This window comes from Stegostoma tigrinum, chromosome 2 (assembly GCF_030684315.1).
Source record: "Stegostoma tigrinum isolate sSteTig4 chromosome 2, sSteTig4.hap1, whole genome shotgun sequence".
Taxonomy (NCBI): Eukaryota; Metazoa; Chordata; class Chondrichthyes; order Orectolobiformes; family Stegostomatidae; genus Stegostoma; species Stegostoma tigrinum.
In genome coordinates this window covers 56,186,510-56,204,686 of record NC_081355.1, presented here as the reverse complement: position 1 = coordinate 56,204,686, position 18,177 = coordinate 56,186,510, and the positions used below count along the sequence as shown (strand labels likewise).

Genomic DNA, 18,177 nt, shown 5'->3' with positions numbered 1-18,177 from the left:
CCTAAAAATGCAAAGCTTCGTTGTTGAGCCTTGAATGGTCTCTTTATTAATTACTAAATCATGTCTAAGTCCAGGCTCATGGGGTATCGGGCCATGTTGCTGACCTGGATGAAGTGACATCCTGATTAATCAATCCGTGTGGTGACTATAGCTAAGTGTCGTTGAAGGCTCCAAAGCAAGGGAACTCATGACATAGGAATGGTTACAGCTTCCTTACAATGAAGGCCATCCTGGATTCAGATCAGAATCCAGCTTATACAGAGCACAACCAAGTTCTTGGCAGTCACATGCCTTTACCAAATTTCTGCTGGTAGTATGCTGTAAGGGCCATGCATTCTCACTAGTTGCAACAATTATTTGATTTTACACATGTTTTGTCTGAATTCATTTCTGTAAAGTAACAGATATTAATGCCAGAGAATGGAATTGTTCCTAGTTGTGACATCTCATGTTCACACCATCAGGTCCCAGGTCAAGTTTAGCGTGGCAGTGTCTTGCCTACTGATCTACCTCGTTATTTCATGTTGCATTTCTTTGAGAATGACAGTAAATTGAGTTGGAAGTCAGGTCACAATTATAGCAGGTGTGTCGAAACTGGTGACTGATGTATCCACTGTGTGCTTTCTTGTCCATCAGGTCAAAGAGTGTAGACTTTAGGAATATGTGCTGTTTTAAGATCGCCGACCACGAGGTGGCACTGCCTCACATTAAAGCAGGTCACCTGCTTTTGACGATTACAAATCAAATCCCGGGAGGGCAGGCTGCAAGTCCAGTGTTATTTTCCTAACTCCCATCCTTCCCTTCAAAAACTGATCATTTATACAGTGTGTAAACTGCACTGCAGTATTGAAATATACCATCTATTTCATACGACCTCTTTTATTCCCTTCCATTTCTGCTGCCATTGCACGTTGCCATGGGAATAGCCATGCCAGAAAGCTAAAACTTCTATTTATGACTGCAGAAATTGCAGAACAAGAGCTATTGAAAAATACCACAAAAGCACCAGCATGGAACCCCTGAGATTTTAATTTGTCTTCAGTGAATCACACAGATGTTTATCTCTCAAATGAACACAAATAAACCAACTTCTTGCAATCTAAACTCAAGCATGCAGGAACTCTCTACTCTATTGTTAATCTCCACTGTTTACATCCATATCCTTTGAAACTTTTTGCTCTGTAAACATACTCAAGAAAGTTTCCTGTGGGTTTTGTTTGATTGGCAGGCATTTAACCACAATGTTGTGAATGCTTGTTTAAATAGAGACAGGATCCCTGTGCAGAGTATATTTTATGATGATTAATGGTAGATTACAGGGCTTTTTCATATCAGTTTCAGTTTCTTTAAAAATTATATTTGCAATACACAGCCCAGATTTTTATTTCTATCTATAGTTTGAACTGGTCAATAATGGCAATTCCTGTCAGCCAAGTTCCCTGTTAGTTGTCCATGAAGTAATGAGGTCCATATTTGTAGAAAAAATGTGTCCAAGTCCTTTTACTTCTTAGATGCAGTTTTACTGTTTAGATACAATGGGTAACATACAAATCAGGATGCTCTGCACCTACCTGGATGAGTGCAGTCCAACACTCATGCAATCCGATATCATCCATGACAAATCAGCTTGCATGTTTGGCACCACTTCCACTGCCTTAAACATCCACTCTCTCCACCACCAACACATAATGACAGTCATGCATACCAACAATATTGTGCACTGCAGTTACTCCCCGAGACTCCAGACCTGTACGACTTTTAAGCACAAGGGCAGCAGATGCATGGGAGCATCATCACTTATAAACTCCTCTCCAAGTTCACACCTTCATGAAGGTGTACTTTGCTGTTTCAGAGGATCAAAAACCTGGAACTCCCTTTCTAATAGAACTGTTTGTGTGCCTACAAATGTAGCACTTGCATATCACGCACACATGAAAGGGAACTGGATTGCAGCTAAAGTACATAGTCTTCCAAAATTGCATCAGGGAAATAGAAATGAAAGAAGGAATAAAGAGATTTGACAGTGGTTTGAATGATCCTGTCCTAAGCCTTAACACTGAGAGACAGTACCGGATTATTAAATCCACACCTGAGCTTTAGTGGAACTTGTCTTCCTTCTCCTGTGTCATCATGGGCAAATTTCAACTTTACATAAAGCAGCAGACAAAAAGAAGGGAGTGGCAGGAGGTATTTGGTAGATAACATGGGAAGATGTGGTTGATGCAATCACAACTATTAGGCTATACTGAAATGCATCCAAATAAATACTGGTGTGAAACTACCCGGAAGATGCATTGAGGCTGTACTGACATTGATAGTTTGGAACAGATAACAGGCCCTGAATATGTTGTATGGTGGAGATCAGATTTCAAGCATATTTGAATGTTTAACATAGTCTAACCATGCCATTACTCTCCCAGTTCCATTGCTGCCTAGCCCTATTTCCCGCTACAATCTGTGACATTCTCATTCTCCCTATTTTTGCCCTACCACTTCCCATCTTTTATTGCCACCTTTTGCGAGCTTTCACATCTTTGCACAATGTAATATGTGTGCACTTTAAAGTCAGTGGAAGGGCCCTTCCATTGTCCAAAAAACTCTAACATTTCCAACCTTCTTCAATCTGAGGGAAGATCATTGACCTAAACATTGGGTAGAATCAGCCCAGCCACTCACTGATGCGGACGCAGTGAGAAAGTTGGGAGAAACGTGTGAAATCAAAGGCAAGGATATTCCTGACGTTGAAAGCAAAAATGTAGCACCCAAGTATTGAATGATGAGGCAAGATTCTCACTGGCAGCCAGCAAAAACCCCATTTGCATACAGGGGCATTCATTAACATAGTTTTTACTATATCATCGCGAATCACTGACATGCGATTTCTCTATTCTGCAACCTGCCAGATAGAAGCTGGGTGGTGAGAATTCCTGACAGAAAGTCAGAGAAATGAGCTAGTGATTCCAGCTTGCTCCTTCAGGCTCCCCAGCTTTGAAACCTGGCAGCTACATGTCAGAGTGTGAACACAGCCATTTGCCATGAGCTGCAGGTGTCTGTTGGCAAAGTGGGATGCTAATTTCTCTTTGCCTGATGTGTCTGGCGTATTTGACAAGTATGATGCAGGGCTGTTGTGAACTGCCAGACATGAACTGGTGCATGGCTGGCCTTTAAAATGGTGCTGGCATGAGGAAACTTTAAAGTTTCCAGCAAGTGGCTAGTATTCCACCTAAGGCAAGTGAGAGAGTGCTGTGTAGTAGACACTGTAGGGGCAGAGTGCACAGGTAGTGAGGTGAGTTTTGGAATTGGTGTGAGGAATTTCACTAGGGCTTACAGAAAGAAAGTCATCATTCACCTAAATTAATGCTTAGCTCAATTTTCTGGTAAAATTCAGTCTATATCTGTGTATTGTCCACACATATGCTGCTTGGCCCACTAAACTTCTCCATTTTGTCTTGCACTTTTTCCATTGTTTTTATTCACTTAGGGGTTATGGGTGTCGCTGGCTGGTCAGCATTTATTGCCTGCCCCTAGCTGCCCTTGAGATGGTGGTGTTGATCTATCTTCTTAAACTGCTGCAGTCCACATGCTGTAGGTTGACCCACAATGCCCTTAGGGTGGGAATTCCAGGATTTTGACACAGCGACAGTTAAAAGTGGTGATATATTTCCAATGCAGGATGGTGAATAGCTTGGAGAGAAACTTGGTGGTGGTGTTCATTGGTAACACCATTCAATATCAAGGGACAGTAGTTAGATTGTTGCTTATTGGAGATGGCCATTGCCTGGCATTTGTGTCATGTGAATGTTAATTGTCATTTGTCAGCTGAAGCCTGGATATTGTCCAGATCTTGCTGCATTTGAAAATGGACTGTTTTAGTATCTGAGGAATCACGAATGATGTTGGATATTATGCAATCATCAGTGAACATTTCTACTTCTGACCTTACGATGGAGAGAAGGTCATTGATGAAGTAGTAGAAGATAGTTTGGCCTAGGACTCTTTTCTGGCTAACTCTGAGTCACATGTTAGCCACATCAGGTAAGGACAGCAGATTTCCTTCACTAAGGCGCACGAGTGAACTTGCAGGGAGTTTATGATAATCAAATGTCACTGTCTGCCACGGTGAGATTCTAACTCATGTCCTCAGCACATTAACCTGTGCTTCTGCATTATTAGTCCAGTGAAGTTACTATTACACCCCTTAAACAATTCTGCAGTGTAGGTAAAGAAAGGGAGACACTTTACACTCTGAATGCTGCCAGCTAGCCACCTTCAAAAAGAACCAAGGCAAACAACTTCAATCAACCTACAGAGCCAACGACTGCAAAATCTGCTGGATACCCGCCAATGTCATGCTTTCAATACAATTCCAATGTAACAGCTATAACATTTTGGGCAGCATGGTGGCTCAATGGTTAGCACTGCTACCTCACAGCGCTAGGGACCCAGGCTCATTTCCACCCTCAGGCAGTTGTCTCTGTGGAGTTTGTACCTTCACCCTGTGTTTGTGTGGGTTTCCTCTGGGTACTCCAGTTTTCTCCCACAGCCCAAAGATGTGCATGCCAGGAGGATTGGCTGTGCCAAGTTGTCCAGAGTGTTCAGGGATGTGTACGTTAGTGGGGTTGGTCTAGGTGGGATGCTGTGAGGTTCAGCATGTACTTGTTGGGCCAAGGGGCCTGTTTCCACACTGTAGGGATTCTATGATCTATGAGCATTCTGTTTGCTAAGTTTCAGGCACCGATTTCTTTATTTTTAAAACTTTCATCTTGTTTTGAACTCAGCATTGGTTCCTAATTTGTATGTGTGTCATGTTATTATTTTTTCTCATGTTTAGTGATTAAAAAGAACTCACTCTGCTGTTAACTCAAGAAAATTAGGTTAAATTGGCTCCTTTGAAAATGTAAATTCATTTGGTCTGGGAGAAAGGTGTCCTCAAAGAAAAGGATTCTTTTCAAATTTACCTTTTTGCAATCAGCTGAGGGGGAGGAGAGATTGAATAAATAATAGAATCTAGTCCATCCTCTCATATCCTGGAGCTTAACATTTGAGGGACCTTTCTGGGAATAGGTCATAATGTTATCCTCAGACAAACTGGACATATCGTTCTTTCTAGGACTTCAAAGTTTAAAGCAAAGCTGAACAGAAAGCTTTTCTGTCTTCATGAGGTTTTAGAACATTAAAGAATGTTAGATATCATGAGATAAATAAGAATCCATGTAGATTGCTCAAGACTGATACTGTTTGTCCCGGTGCAAGCAGTGTTTTAAATAAATTGTGGATATTAGGGATGGTGGTCAAATCCGGAAGATCACATCACTAGTGAGTCATTCCAGGAATGGCGAGCCATAAAAATGGGGTTGGAATCAGATGAGAAAGATGCCATATGAGCAGGGTAGGTAATTAACGAGGTGCATTGAGTGAGATTCAGAGAGAAAACTTGATAGGCCTAATGATGGAAACCTCCCAAAAACTTGATGCAACTGGCACTCAGCCAAAAAAACATAAGATTCAGCCCACAATTCAGAAGTGAACTCTATTGCTGTCCCTTCCTGCTTGCCATCATTCTTCAACCATTGAACTGAAAGTGACACCGAACAGGAAACTGGTGCAATGTGCAATCCTTGTCAGTCTGCTCAAATATTGCAGCACAGTCTAACATTTTTATGTGATAACTATGTGGTCAAATTTGTTTATCTTTAATACTGCAGCTTATGTGTTATTTTCATTCAAGTATTAATGAGAATTCCAGCTCTGGATCTATTTAGTATTCAGCAGTTTCCTCAGAAAAGGTTTGAAGCTTTCGTTTGGAAGTTTAGCTATGTTTCAACATCAGAAGTACGAATTATGAGAAGTAAGTGGTATTACAGGTGTTATTCATCAGATTATGCAACAGGGAAAATCTTGAACTGAGAGAAAATGCCTTCCATTTTGATAAATGCTAAATTTGCCAAAAAACTGGAGTTTTGTCAAAAATATTCTTGTGACTTTACTTAAAAGAACTGACAGTCTTTAACAGGTCAGCGAAAGAATATCAATGGATAGCCAAAGACCAAAAAATTATTGGGATTTTGTCGGGAGCTAGAGAAATTATGTAATTCGAGGATATGTTGGGGGCAGTTCAATATCAATCTGATAGTCCAGTAACGTTTGGGAAATTCAGAAGTATGGGCAGTACTACTGCCAATAAGTTTTTAATCCAGTCACCGAATACACATCTGTCCTCCAGGATTTCCAAAGAATTACTTTGAGTGCTGGACGGATATTTAAAAGGACATCGAAATGAAGATAGCTGATTGATTCTGGAAATGGGAGGAGTTAAAAAGAAATGAACTGTTGAGAAAGGCATGCTAGTGTTCAAGTCTGTACAGCATTTTGTTTTCATGTTGAACACTGATTGCATTTCTGGGAGCTGCAAGGGTGCGCCGGACGATGTAGTTCCTTACTGAAGGCAGAAAAAAATACTCTGTTCGTGAAAACAAGAAGGTGTGTGTCTGGAGGTGTGCTGCATAGGAACGGTGCCACACTCCTGGTTTAGGTGCTGAATGCATGTTAATGACTGAACAGGGCAAGGAAGATGAGTTACAGCGGAATATTGAATTACGTCCTGATACAGATGTCATCACTGCAGGAGAAGGTGGTCCAGAATACAAGGGAAAGTCAGAGAAACTGGAGGTGCTGTTCACCAGGCAGCAGCGCCAGCCCAGAGAGCAGTGACACTGAGTAAATGATGAAGGAGAAAGCCTCGGGTGGCATTGGCAGCAGAGCCCGGACGAGGTGGACACGGTTCCACCCTGGCCTGAGGTCTCCAAGCGGGGAGCAGACCTCAGGCTTAATCCCCCGGTCCAGACACGCAAGCTGAGCCAAGGCTCCAGGTTCATGACTAGGCCCAGGCACCTCTGACCGTAGAGGTGGTGATGGTGGCGAGGTCGGCCCAGGGTGAACTCATGGTGGCATTGGTGGACACGAGATGATGCTGGAGAGCGGTGACTCTTTGTTCCAGTGGCAGTGGCATGGTGAAACACTTACAGCATTGTCATCAGTTTTAGCCACGTGCACCGGAGACTTCGGGGTGGAGGAGCCTGGATCCATGCTCATGGCTGAGCTAGAGGCGCGTGCCATTCCAAAAACCACCAAACTTTATTGAGATAACATGAACTTTATTATTTTATTTTTCTGGCTTTAAATTCTGTGTTTTGGTTTGTTTTCTATGTTTCAAGATGGTGCCAGAGAGTGACGACACTAAACAACACTTTTCACTGTATTTGTAATAAATGCATGCGTCGCTAAATCAAATCAAATCAATGTTATGCTTCATATTTGCAAGGAAGGAGACTTTAGAGTTTACCAGATCCTATGTGTTCTTCACCTCCAGAAATGGGGAAGTGGAGATATTGGAGCGAGGTGGTAATGTAATTAAAGAGGAGGCAATTACATGTCAAGGAGAAACAGTCATGGTGCTTTGATATCATCACCCAGTGAAATTTGATATTGTACATAATGATCAAACATTCCTACCTTGACAGTTCTAATTCAATCTCCTTTAATCTCCACTGAGACATTCAAGCATCTTGCAGCGTGTTACAACCAGGTGAAAAGGGGTGAATTAGTTCCCCGCTTTTTGATTGCATTGGTTGGCTATAACAAAGGTCTTTAATTCTTTTTAGTATGCAGCACTGTCACACTTCAATTAAAACATCATCCGTTAGTGTAAAAAAAACGAAAGAGCCTAATTTTGGTTTCGTTGAGTGAAAGAGATTTAATTGCTTAATTACCAGCCTGCAGAAAAATGATCAAATTTGACAACAAGTACACACGGAAAAATAGGTATAAAGTTTTAAAAGGCATAAGCACCTGGGAGCAAAAAGAAAATCAATAATATACAGTTTAAATAAAAATTCTTTAGAGGCCTAGAGTTGTTAGTTTTAACCTGAGACCTATGGCTGTTTTAACAATGACTGATTTGCTCAATGGCAGTGAATATTGTGAATAATCTTTGCATTCTCAATGAATGAATGTTTCTCAATTTGGTTTTCACCTCATGTTGTCATCAAGAAATAAGAGAAAACAGGGGGACAGAGAGACAGAGAGTCTTCCTTTTCTGTTACAGCTCAATTTTTCCTCCTCTCTGGTCTCACTCCAAAAGTAGTTACCTGAAGAGCTTATTATTTGAGTATTCTCTTGTCTGGCTTCATTATTTTACCAAGGTGGAGAATCTGCAGACCAGCCTTTCATCCCAATATCTTCCAGAAAGGAATAAATCAAACAGGAAATACAGATATGAAAGACTAGTTCTAGTCATTTCGATGACATATTAATTTTTGATTCTTGTTTATTGATAATTTCATGAGCAGACTCAACTGTGGTGAGGTCATTACTTTAAGTGAGGTTTCTAAAACCATTTATGAAAGGTCCCATGCATTAAAATTGGATGGTTGGAGTTGAAAATTGGTAGTATATTTTAACCACTATTATAATAGTGCATGCAAAGAGATTGTAGAACAGAAGGTTGAGTGATATAATGTCACAGGCCTTTACAATGACATATTCAAACATAGAAAGAGCATACAGCATTGAAGATAGCAATAAAATGAATACATTCATGCAGTTACTAATGACTTACACACTGTATTGCCACCTAGCATTAATGATTCATTGCCCCACTGATTTGCAAGGAAGTGGTCTTCAGCCCACTGCTAGTAGGGAAGTAGGGAAGACTACGAGAGGAATGATGGTAAAAAGGGAAATGGGAGTTTAAAGTTTTGGCAAAGATCTGTAGCTCAGGTCGTGGATGAGGTTATTGACTTGCGCGCTGAGCTGGCTTGTTCTCATTCAGATGTTTCATCACCAGGCCAGGTAACACCATCAGTGGAGCCTTTGATGAAGCAATGTTATTTTACTCAGCTTGGAGTTTATACTGGCTGGTCCATTATGGTGAGTAGTGTCATTTCCGGTTTTGATCTGTATAGGTTTGTAAATGGGGTCCAATTCTATATGTTATTAACGCAACAAATTAGAAGAGACCCACCACCTCATCAACAGCATATTCACAGGAATTAAATTCACCAGGGAAGAAGAAAATAACAATCAACTTCTGTTTCCAGATGTTAAAGTTGAGCGTAAGACCATCGGGGAGTTGCAGACCTCAGGACACAGAGAAGCAACCCACATTGACCAAATCCTCAACTTCCACAGCAACCAACCCAACGTCCACAAAGAAAGCTGCATTAGGACACTATTTAAACGGGCCAGGACTCACTGCAACGCTCCAGAACTACATAAGAAAGAGGTAGAGCACCTATACAAAATCCTTTCCATTGCTGTTACCAATTAATTTTCTTTCCCTGTCTCTGAAGTACTGCCAAGCAGCTTCTAAAATCTCAATCATTTGTGTATTCTTGAGACTCATTCCATTGTCTTTCTAAGCTGGATAGTTGCAGACAATTGTTTCATGTCTTTATGTCTTATCTTTGCAACTTCTGTTTTACGTGTAAGTAAAAGTTTGAGATTGATTTTCTTGATGCCTGATGTTACTGACTAGTTTTAATATCTTCAGATAAAATGGCATTTTCAGTTCAAACAATTTCACTCATCCCACATTAGAATCATATAATCCCTACAGGGTGGAAGCAGACCACACTGTCCTTCAAGTCCACACTGACTCTTCAAAGACATTCCACCCAGATCTACACCTCCTACCCTATCGCTGTAACCCTGCATTTCCCATGGCTAATCTACCTAGCCTGCACATCCCTGGACAGTACTGCTGTGACAGCACTTCACTATGAGGAACGATCATGAGCAGTATTTCTCCATGTGTTTATGGCACGTTCCATTACAAAGTCAATATGAACTAACAATACAAAAATTGAAACAAAAACACATTCACAATCCACATTCACCACCTTCACCCTAACCTAGGTTCAACAATTTGCTTTGGTGTTGGCAACTGAACTTAATCCTTGAGCTAAATCATCTCTCTGAGTTGTAATATTTTCTTTCTATAATCCATGTACCATATTCAGATATTTTTACAAATTTGATTTCTAAGAGGTCAATGATGTTTAACTCCTGTAGGCTGTCTGGACTTGCATCCTACACATCAATCTCATTGAACTTTACATCAACACAACTGGACTGGTTGAAGATTGAGACTGGACTTCGTTCCTTTGATTTCCCAGTCATCAATTTTAGTTTTTCTCTCACTGATAAATCCCTGATGGTCTCCACTAGCGGTGCTTACTTTGGTCTTCCTTTCCTTTTAGAGTAGGATTTTTCCTAACCTATTCCACCTTCCCTGGAAAGTCTCTGCCATCAGTTGGCTGTTCAATTTCTGCCATATTTTTCTTCCACTAAATGAGCTTTCACTTGTACTTTCTCCTGGACTGACCAAGAATCCTCAGGTACTCCTTTAAAAACTTACCATGCACCGTAACTGTTAACCAGATCTTCTAGTTCTGATTTGTCATCTTTTGCCACGTTCCTTGGCTCTCTGTAGCCTTTGTTTAGGCCTAAATCCTTTGATTTCTGTCCTGATCTATTTTTATATTGCTGCCCAATCTTCAGCCTGCTTTAATTCAAGGAACTCCCTAAGCCAACTCCCTGAGTTTTATTGTCCCCTGTGGTGTGGCTGAACCTCTTTCAGGAGTTCCCAGTATTCCTGCTATTTGTTTTCTTTGGCCTGGCTAGTCTCTCTGGACCCTCCTTTACTGTTTGACTGAAATATCTTGTTGTGTGCCAAATTGGTTCCTAGAAAAAACATATCACTTTTATCAGCAGGCTTGGGATTGTTGCAGGGTCTGTTAGGAATTCACTCTGCAGGTAAGCTTTAACTGACGGCACCTCTTTTCTCTCCCACATGAACGATTTTATTCAGCATGCTGGAATTTGTTTTTTCAGTGGAAAATCTTTCATTCTTCCCCACCAGTAAGGTCTATGAGCACCCTATATTTCAGTGAATGCTGATTTCTCTTTCTGGCAGTTTAAAACCATCAGTGGTCACCTTTTTATATCCAACAGTTCTCCTGTTCAACAATCATTATTCAAACAGATACTGACAACATTTAATGATACAGGCACAGGTTTGCAGTTTGAGTTTTTGTGGGATCCAAAATATAACAATTTTCCTTTATATCTTTTCACAAGTCGAAACACTTATTGGGATTCCCACCTGTCTCGCCTCCAGATCTCTTCTTTTGATGGCCAGAGCCAGTCCCACTTCCCTGGCCTGCTTCCCTTTTCTCTCCAAATTGTCTCTGGTGTATTACCTTATCTCTCTCCAGTCTGTGACAATATCCAGATCCCAGTCTTCTGGAGTTAATAGATCTGCGTGCTAACTCAGAGTTGTCAGACAGAATGGTGGCCTGCCTGGGCCCTGTTACACTCTATTCATCTATTTACATCCAGATTGGAAAGGATATTGAGATTTTGAACTCCTCAAGAAGAATTATCGCATCGCGGTTTTTGTTGGTCAGCTCAATTTTCAGTGCCTAACTAACCCTGCTGATCACATGCAGGCTCTTTAAGCCGTTCAAATTCCAGCTATGTCTAGTCAGATCATTTCTAAAAGATTTAGTCTATGTGTCTCTGGCATGAACTGATATGCACCTAAAATATCCCCTATTGCTTCCTTACGATGAAATAAACTTTGTGAGCTATCCCTTTGGCCTGCTCGACAATGGCAATGTAACAGCTGGCTTTATAGATATTGAGAAGGAAACAGGGAAAGAGTGAGTTTATCAGTCCATGCTATTGCCAAATGATTCTCTTTCCCTCTGTTTGCTGCTCTGCCAAGCAGGTACAGAAATTTAGTTCATTTGTATATTTATGAGTCTGTTTCCAATGTTTTTCAAAGCCGGATGTTTTTAGGTAATCCTTTCAAAGCCAATATGTAAAAGTTGAGCATTATTATCCATATCTTACCATTATCTTTACAGAGTAAAGATTTGTAGTTTCACAAAAATATACACATGGCTGTGTTAGACAATTTTAGATTGGTAAGTCTGCACCATTTTTGATCGACAAAAATATTACTTCTTGTACCACTTCTCCCTCTTGTCCAGTTTTGATTATTGCTTAGCAACTGTCCTTTTGCTTGTGTTAAATGGTAAAACAGATTTAAAAGCAAGCAATGGTTGCTTTTGACAGGGATACTTTGTGGATTGAAGATTGCTTTTGTTGAGAAGCTGTGGAGGGAAATGAAATAAGTCTGGTATCCCATCATTAAGTTATCCTCTATTTACACGTGGGAAGTACTTGACACTGATCCAGCTTTGTTAGTGCCTGTTATTGGGGTGAACAGAACCTCTGAAATTCCTGTTTATATCTGTCAGTCAGGGCTCCCTGATTGGACCAGATTAACAGCCTCAATCAGGGAATCAGGTTTATAAGGTCCACCTAGCTGATCGCTTTATAATCACTATAGGAAAGGCCAAGTGAATTTACCTTATGGCTAACAGTTTGGTGGACTGGAGAAACCTAATGGGATCTCATCCCTTAGCGAGGGCATCTTGAACTATAATCTTCACTGCTGCTGGTGCTTTGGCTGAATCACTTTCCTCCTCTTCCTGCTCTTCTGAAGAGTCTTCGCATTCAAAGCCTCCCTCTGCCAGAAGGTCGAAGCTTTGCTGCTAGGTAATATTGTGCAGAGTGCAGCCATTCTGGAGATCCTGGTTGGTCCATCGACACATAATAATTGGTGAAAGAATGATAAATCTGGTTGTTGAATGGCTTTTGTTGTTGGCTTCCTGGGCTTTGGGTTCCTCCTGAGCTTTTTTAGTGGGTGCTCCTTGCCTAGGTGTAACGCTTTCAGCGAGGGTAAACCACCGCTGGACGAAAGTATGATGGTAGTTGCCTGACTACACCCATTGGCTGGACAGTGATGGAGTGGAAGTCTTTATGGTAGATGAATAATTCTGACTTGGAAGAGATTGTTGATGCCCTGTAGAGTGGTAAGCTAGTTGGAATGTAAGTGTGAAAGCTCATTTCTTTTGGTTCAGTATCACCAGTGGTAAAACAGGTATTATGGTCTGCCTTGGCAAACATGGCACCAGCTACTGTGGGATACCTTTTGAAGTGACTGAAAGCACTGTTACAGCACAGTCACAGGTCCAATTGGTAGTCCAATTGCAGCACTGCCTGGAAGGGTAGTAGTGACAGAAACCCTCAGTGCATTTACGAAGTTTCTGGATGTGCACCCTAGGTATTGTAACCTGCAGGGCTATGGACCAAGTGTTGGAAGGTGGGATTAGGCAGGGTGACCCATTTCTGAGCTGGCACAGCCACAATGGTCTCTTGCTGTACCACAAACATTTTACGAATCTGTGAGAAAAATATCTGCCATGAGCTCACATCGGATTCCAAGCCAGCTAAGACATTAGTGGTCAGGCAAGTCCAAGAAGCTGATCCTGTACCCCTTATATTGCAGGTATTTCCTCCTATAAGCTACAGCTCTCTGCTTGTCCTCTGTCTCGTATTGAATCCTTGACTGTGAAGTCGAAGCTACTGTCACTCCTGCTGCTGATGCTCTGGTCTTTCTGCTGGTGCTCGCTGTCTTCGGCTGTATTGGAGACCCAGCAGAAGCAGGACCTGAACTGCTCTGATAGATCTACTTTGCAATGTGAAACACTCATCTCCAAAGTAGTGCAAGTAAGGATAGGCAGATTAGGGATTGGCAACTGAAGCAGTAGTCTGGTGGAAGCAAATGTGAACTGATTGGTGTCTCTTCTCTCATTCTCTGCTTTGAACGGGTTAGTTCGGTTGAGGAGTAAACAGTGACAAATCTCAGATAACAAGGTGTAGAGCTGGATGAACACAGCAGGCCAAGCATCATCAGAGGAGCAGGAAGGCTGACATTTTGGGCCAACGAGATGTTATTGAGATAACATCTAATTGATTTCTATATTCTCTATAATTTAATGCTCTTTATCTGCTTACACAGAGGTATGTAGACACTGCCTTAAAACTTCCTGCCTGTCTAGAATTAGGTATAAACTTTGTAAATTTTTATCTTCCTGCACAGGGGTATGTGGAAACTGTCTCAAATTAGATTAGGTGGGAAGTGTTTGTAAAGGTGTGAGACTTCTGAAATCCTGTAAAGTATGTAACTTCTGTTACTGCTAAAGGGGCCAGGGCACTGACTTTTGTTCAAGCCAGACACTTTGGCGGCTTGAAATTACTTTCTGCCACTTCGACAACTTGAAATCGCCTCCTGTCATTAGCAGTCACTTTGTGAACGATCAATACGGTATTCTGCTCTCTTTATGTTTTCGATGTACTAGTTGTTTTTGTATCATGTCATTGTCCGATGTAGTGATTGTTTCACGTATCATGCCATTGTGAGATGTAAAATTGCTTTATGTATTATGCACTCGATAAGGTATAAAAGTGGGGACCGTCCGCTACTCAGGGAGAATTGCTTATGAGTCTCTACATTCTGTGCCGGGTTGAGAACAGTGATCCTCCACAGCTTGTACTTGCTTGGTAATAAAGGATTTGTGTTTTTCTAAACAGGCCAGTGTTTTGTTATTGCATCAAGTCCGTGAGGGTCTCCGAAAATGAACCTAACATTTGGTGTTGCGAGCAGGGTTCCAACATGTCCAGCAGTCTTACATGGAGAACCAAATAAGTGATCGTTCGAGTGTCGATGGAGCAAGACTGAGGGGGCCCGCAAGATACGATTCACCTTGGTCTCTCTCACTAACCTGCCACCCATGTGACCCCTCATCCCTGCATGACTCTGTACTGATGGAACCCTGAGATGACTCACGGTCTTGAACACTGCTAAATCCTAATGCCTGGAGGTTTGAGCCCCCAGGTTAGCAAAGAAGAATCCAGGAGGTTAGAGTCCCCTGGTGGCCGGAGTTAGAGTCCCTAGGTCAGATAAAATTGACTAACTAAATCGGGGTGGGGGGTTTGGTGGTGGTTGGGGGGGTTAGTATAAGAATGGTAAAGTAGAATAAGTGTTCAGACGTAAGGTATAGGATAAGTACAGTGTCTGTCTGTCTCAACCACCCTGCCTCAGACTGCTTGTTACGTGGAGAGATCCCCCATGCGAAGGTCAGGTCCCTGAAGTGGGTGTTGAGACTAAGGATACTGTTGTCTATATATAGAAATAAGTAAAAAGTAAAAGTGCTAAAAATGGGACAAACGTTAGCTAAGTCGGGTGTGGGAACCCCTTTACATTGGTTATGCTGGGATGACCCCAAAAATGAAGTACAGTTCAGACATCTGTCGGCATGCCTAAACAAAAAATTGGGAAATGAGAATTGGCCATTAGGGGGAATGTGGGATATAGATGTATGTATTAAAGCTGGGGAGGCATTGTGGACACGTAATGCAGGAAGCAAATGGAAAGGGTTAATGTCGTCCTGGAGAAAGAGAGCTGAGGACCTGACTGAGAAATCAAAACTGGCCAGTTGGGTGGATAATGAACGTAGGAGAGGAATTAGTGCATGTGGTAGTGAGGGAAAACCTCAACCTTGGGAGGTGTTAAAGCTGCAGTGTGAGGATCATGAGATGAATGGACAGGAAAGGGTTAAACAAGAAATGCTGGAAAGGGAAAGACGAGACAAAGAACGGGGATTATAGTGGCAGGCCGCGTTGACAGAAAATAAAATATCGGAGGTACCGCCTGACATATCCAGCATGCTGATGTTGCTCCAAAATAATGGTACAGATGAGCAAGATGAGGAGGACAGAACCCTCTGCTCCATCTGGACCACTACCCCCTCCCCAAATCTACCTGTCTTTGGCCAACCTACATCTGCAGGCATCCCAACACTGCCATCAGTCCCAGCAATCGCCCGTAGCCCTATCACCGCCACCGTATGCTGACCAAACCAAACCTCTTGCTGTAGAATCTCCAAGCCCTTCAGTATTCAGCCCACATGAATCTCCTGAAAAACCCACAGCTTGTACAGACCCTATCTCCTGTCGTACTAGGTCTAAAACTAAACAGACAAACAGGAAACAGGATACGGAACAGACTGCTTGTGGACGAAGGGATGGACGTCAGGATTCTTTTAAAACTCACAGGGGAAGCCTGATAAAACGTCCTCAGGAAGATGCATCCAGAATTCCCTGTATGTTAAAAACCTACTCCAGGCAATCCTCCTCCCTAAACAATTGGCCATTATCAAATGCGCTGCCCATGCCTCCTGCAGTTACTCAGGGCAACACGGGCTGATCAGGCTTCCAAACAGGTTGCTGCAGATCAAACTTTTATTGTGCCCTCTATGAACAAGCAGGCCTTTGGGTCACCCCAGTCGGCCAAGTGTGTATATTGTTACCTATGCTTGTCGACTGTCTGCATTCTGATACCCACCTTGGCAAGGATGGAATGAGTGGTATCATGCTCTGCATCTGGTGGCTGAAGCAGCCCAGTCTCGTATAGCATCATGTTTGACATGCCAGCAAAACAATGTTGGTCAGGGGGTGAGATGTTCACCAGGAAAAACATCCTTGCCAGGTGGACCGGTTGAATGCATTCAGCTGGATTTTATTGAATTACTGTGTGTAAACTGTTATAAATATTGTCTTGTCATTGCAGATGCATTCAGTAGGTGGATAGAGGCTTTTCCAACAACAAATAACAAAGCCTTAACAGTAGTAAAATTATTATTAACTGAAAGCCATTCACTTCAGCAGCTTGAAATTACATTCTGCCACTTCAGCAACTTGAAATTGCCTCCTGTCGTTAGCTGTCACTTCGCGAACGATCAATACAGTATCCTGCTCTCTTTGTATTTTCGATGTAGTAATTGTTTTTGATTCATGTTATTGTCCGATGTGGTGATTGTTTCATGTAACATACCCTTGTGAGATTCAAAATTGCTTTATGTATAATGCACTCGATAAGGTATGAAAAGTGGGGACTGTCCACTGCTCAAGGAGAATCGCTTATGAGACTCTGCATTCTGTGCCGGCTTGAGTGCAGTGATCCTCCACGGCTTGTGCTTGCTTAATAATAAAGGATTTGTGTTTTTCTAAACAGGTCAGTGTCTTGTTATTGCATCAAGTCTGTGAGGGTGTCAAAAAACGAACCTAACACCTAGACCCAATCTACACCTTGTTATCTCAGATTCCCCAGTATCTGTAGTTCCGACTGTCAGTGACAAATCCCAGTTGTCTTCCTTTGACTTGTGGGGTCACATCACTTGGATCATGAAGAATGATTGGACTCTGGAGCCCAGGAAAGAGGCTCCCATCAAGGAGGTGAGTGGGAAAGACACCTCAGGCTGAAAAAGCAGGCAGGACAGTTTGCTGTCCTAGCTCCACAATGAGCCCTGAGTCCGATCGTACTCAAGGGATGCTCCGAAAAGGTGGAATTGTGACAGATATGGGCACTTCAAACAACACTGTCCTTGATGGTCACTGTCACCACTGCTGCCAGACACAGTGACCCCATGCAGTGCACCAGCGTCCCCTTCTCACCAGACCTTAAACCCGTTCAGCCTCTCTCCAAAAGCTACATGAGGGCCCCAAGGATGGAAAGTTTCTGACAAGAAGAGGCTTCTAGAGTGACAGCGACTTGCCCTACTGTGAGTGGGAAATTTGACAAGGCAGAAACATTGTGCCTAATGAACACAGGAACCCAGATGTAAGCCATTACCAGTTTTCCCATCAGCACCTTGCTGTGAACTGATTGGTGACTGTTCCCTGATCCAGGTCTCCGCTTTCAACAGGTCAATCATACCTCCTCATGGCTACTTCCGGCCCTCCATATATGTTCTCAGTCATGCTTTTCAAAGCCTGGAGGGTCTGGTAGTTTGTGACCCCATTAATACTCCAGTGGAAATAAGGAAGTGGAGACTATCCAATCTGTATTACAAGATATCTGTGTGCACTTGGAAACCGTGTATGTGATGCTGTGAGCAGTACATTATAGAGTTGACAGATGGGACTCAGGAATCTTTGGCCTTGGTCCATGCACTGAAGGTGTATCAGCCTGTCCGGGTGCCTAAGACTATTCAAATAGTAGCGAATCTGTATGTTTCTTTTCTCCCCTGCACAACCACTGTGTCCTTAACAGCTCATGCCAACCGTCTCTAACTGGTTGACATCAGGTTTTATCACATGGAGTAGATCTTGCACTTGGTGTAACTCTGGGAGCTGTCCTCATCACTCTGGGAGGGAAAGCTGGGTGCCCACCCAGATTATCAATTTTAGCAACAAAGATTTACC

The 18,177-nt window shown here is 42.3% G+C and overlaps 1 long non-coding RNA gene across 1 annotated transcript in view; it reads left to right on the top strand.

Moving 5' to 3' along the window:
- LOC125460729 (uncharacterized) overlaps nucleotides 1-16,984 on the top strand; it is a 142,587-nt gene extending 125,603 nt beyond the window's left edge. The window contains exons 3-4 of the long non-coding RNA XR_007249328.1: nucleotides 9,099-9,283; nucleotides 14,506-16,984. This is a non-coding gene — a long non-coding RNA (uncharacterized LOC125460729). The remainder of the gene's footprint in view (nucleotides 1-9,098; nucleotides 9,284-14,505) is intronic.
- The last annotated feature ends 1,193 nt before the right edge of the window (nucleotides 16,985-18,177 follow it).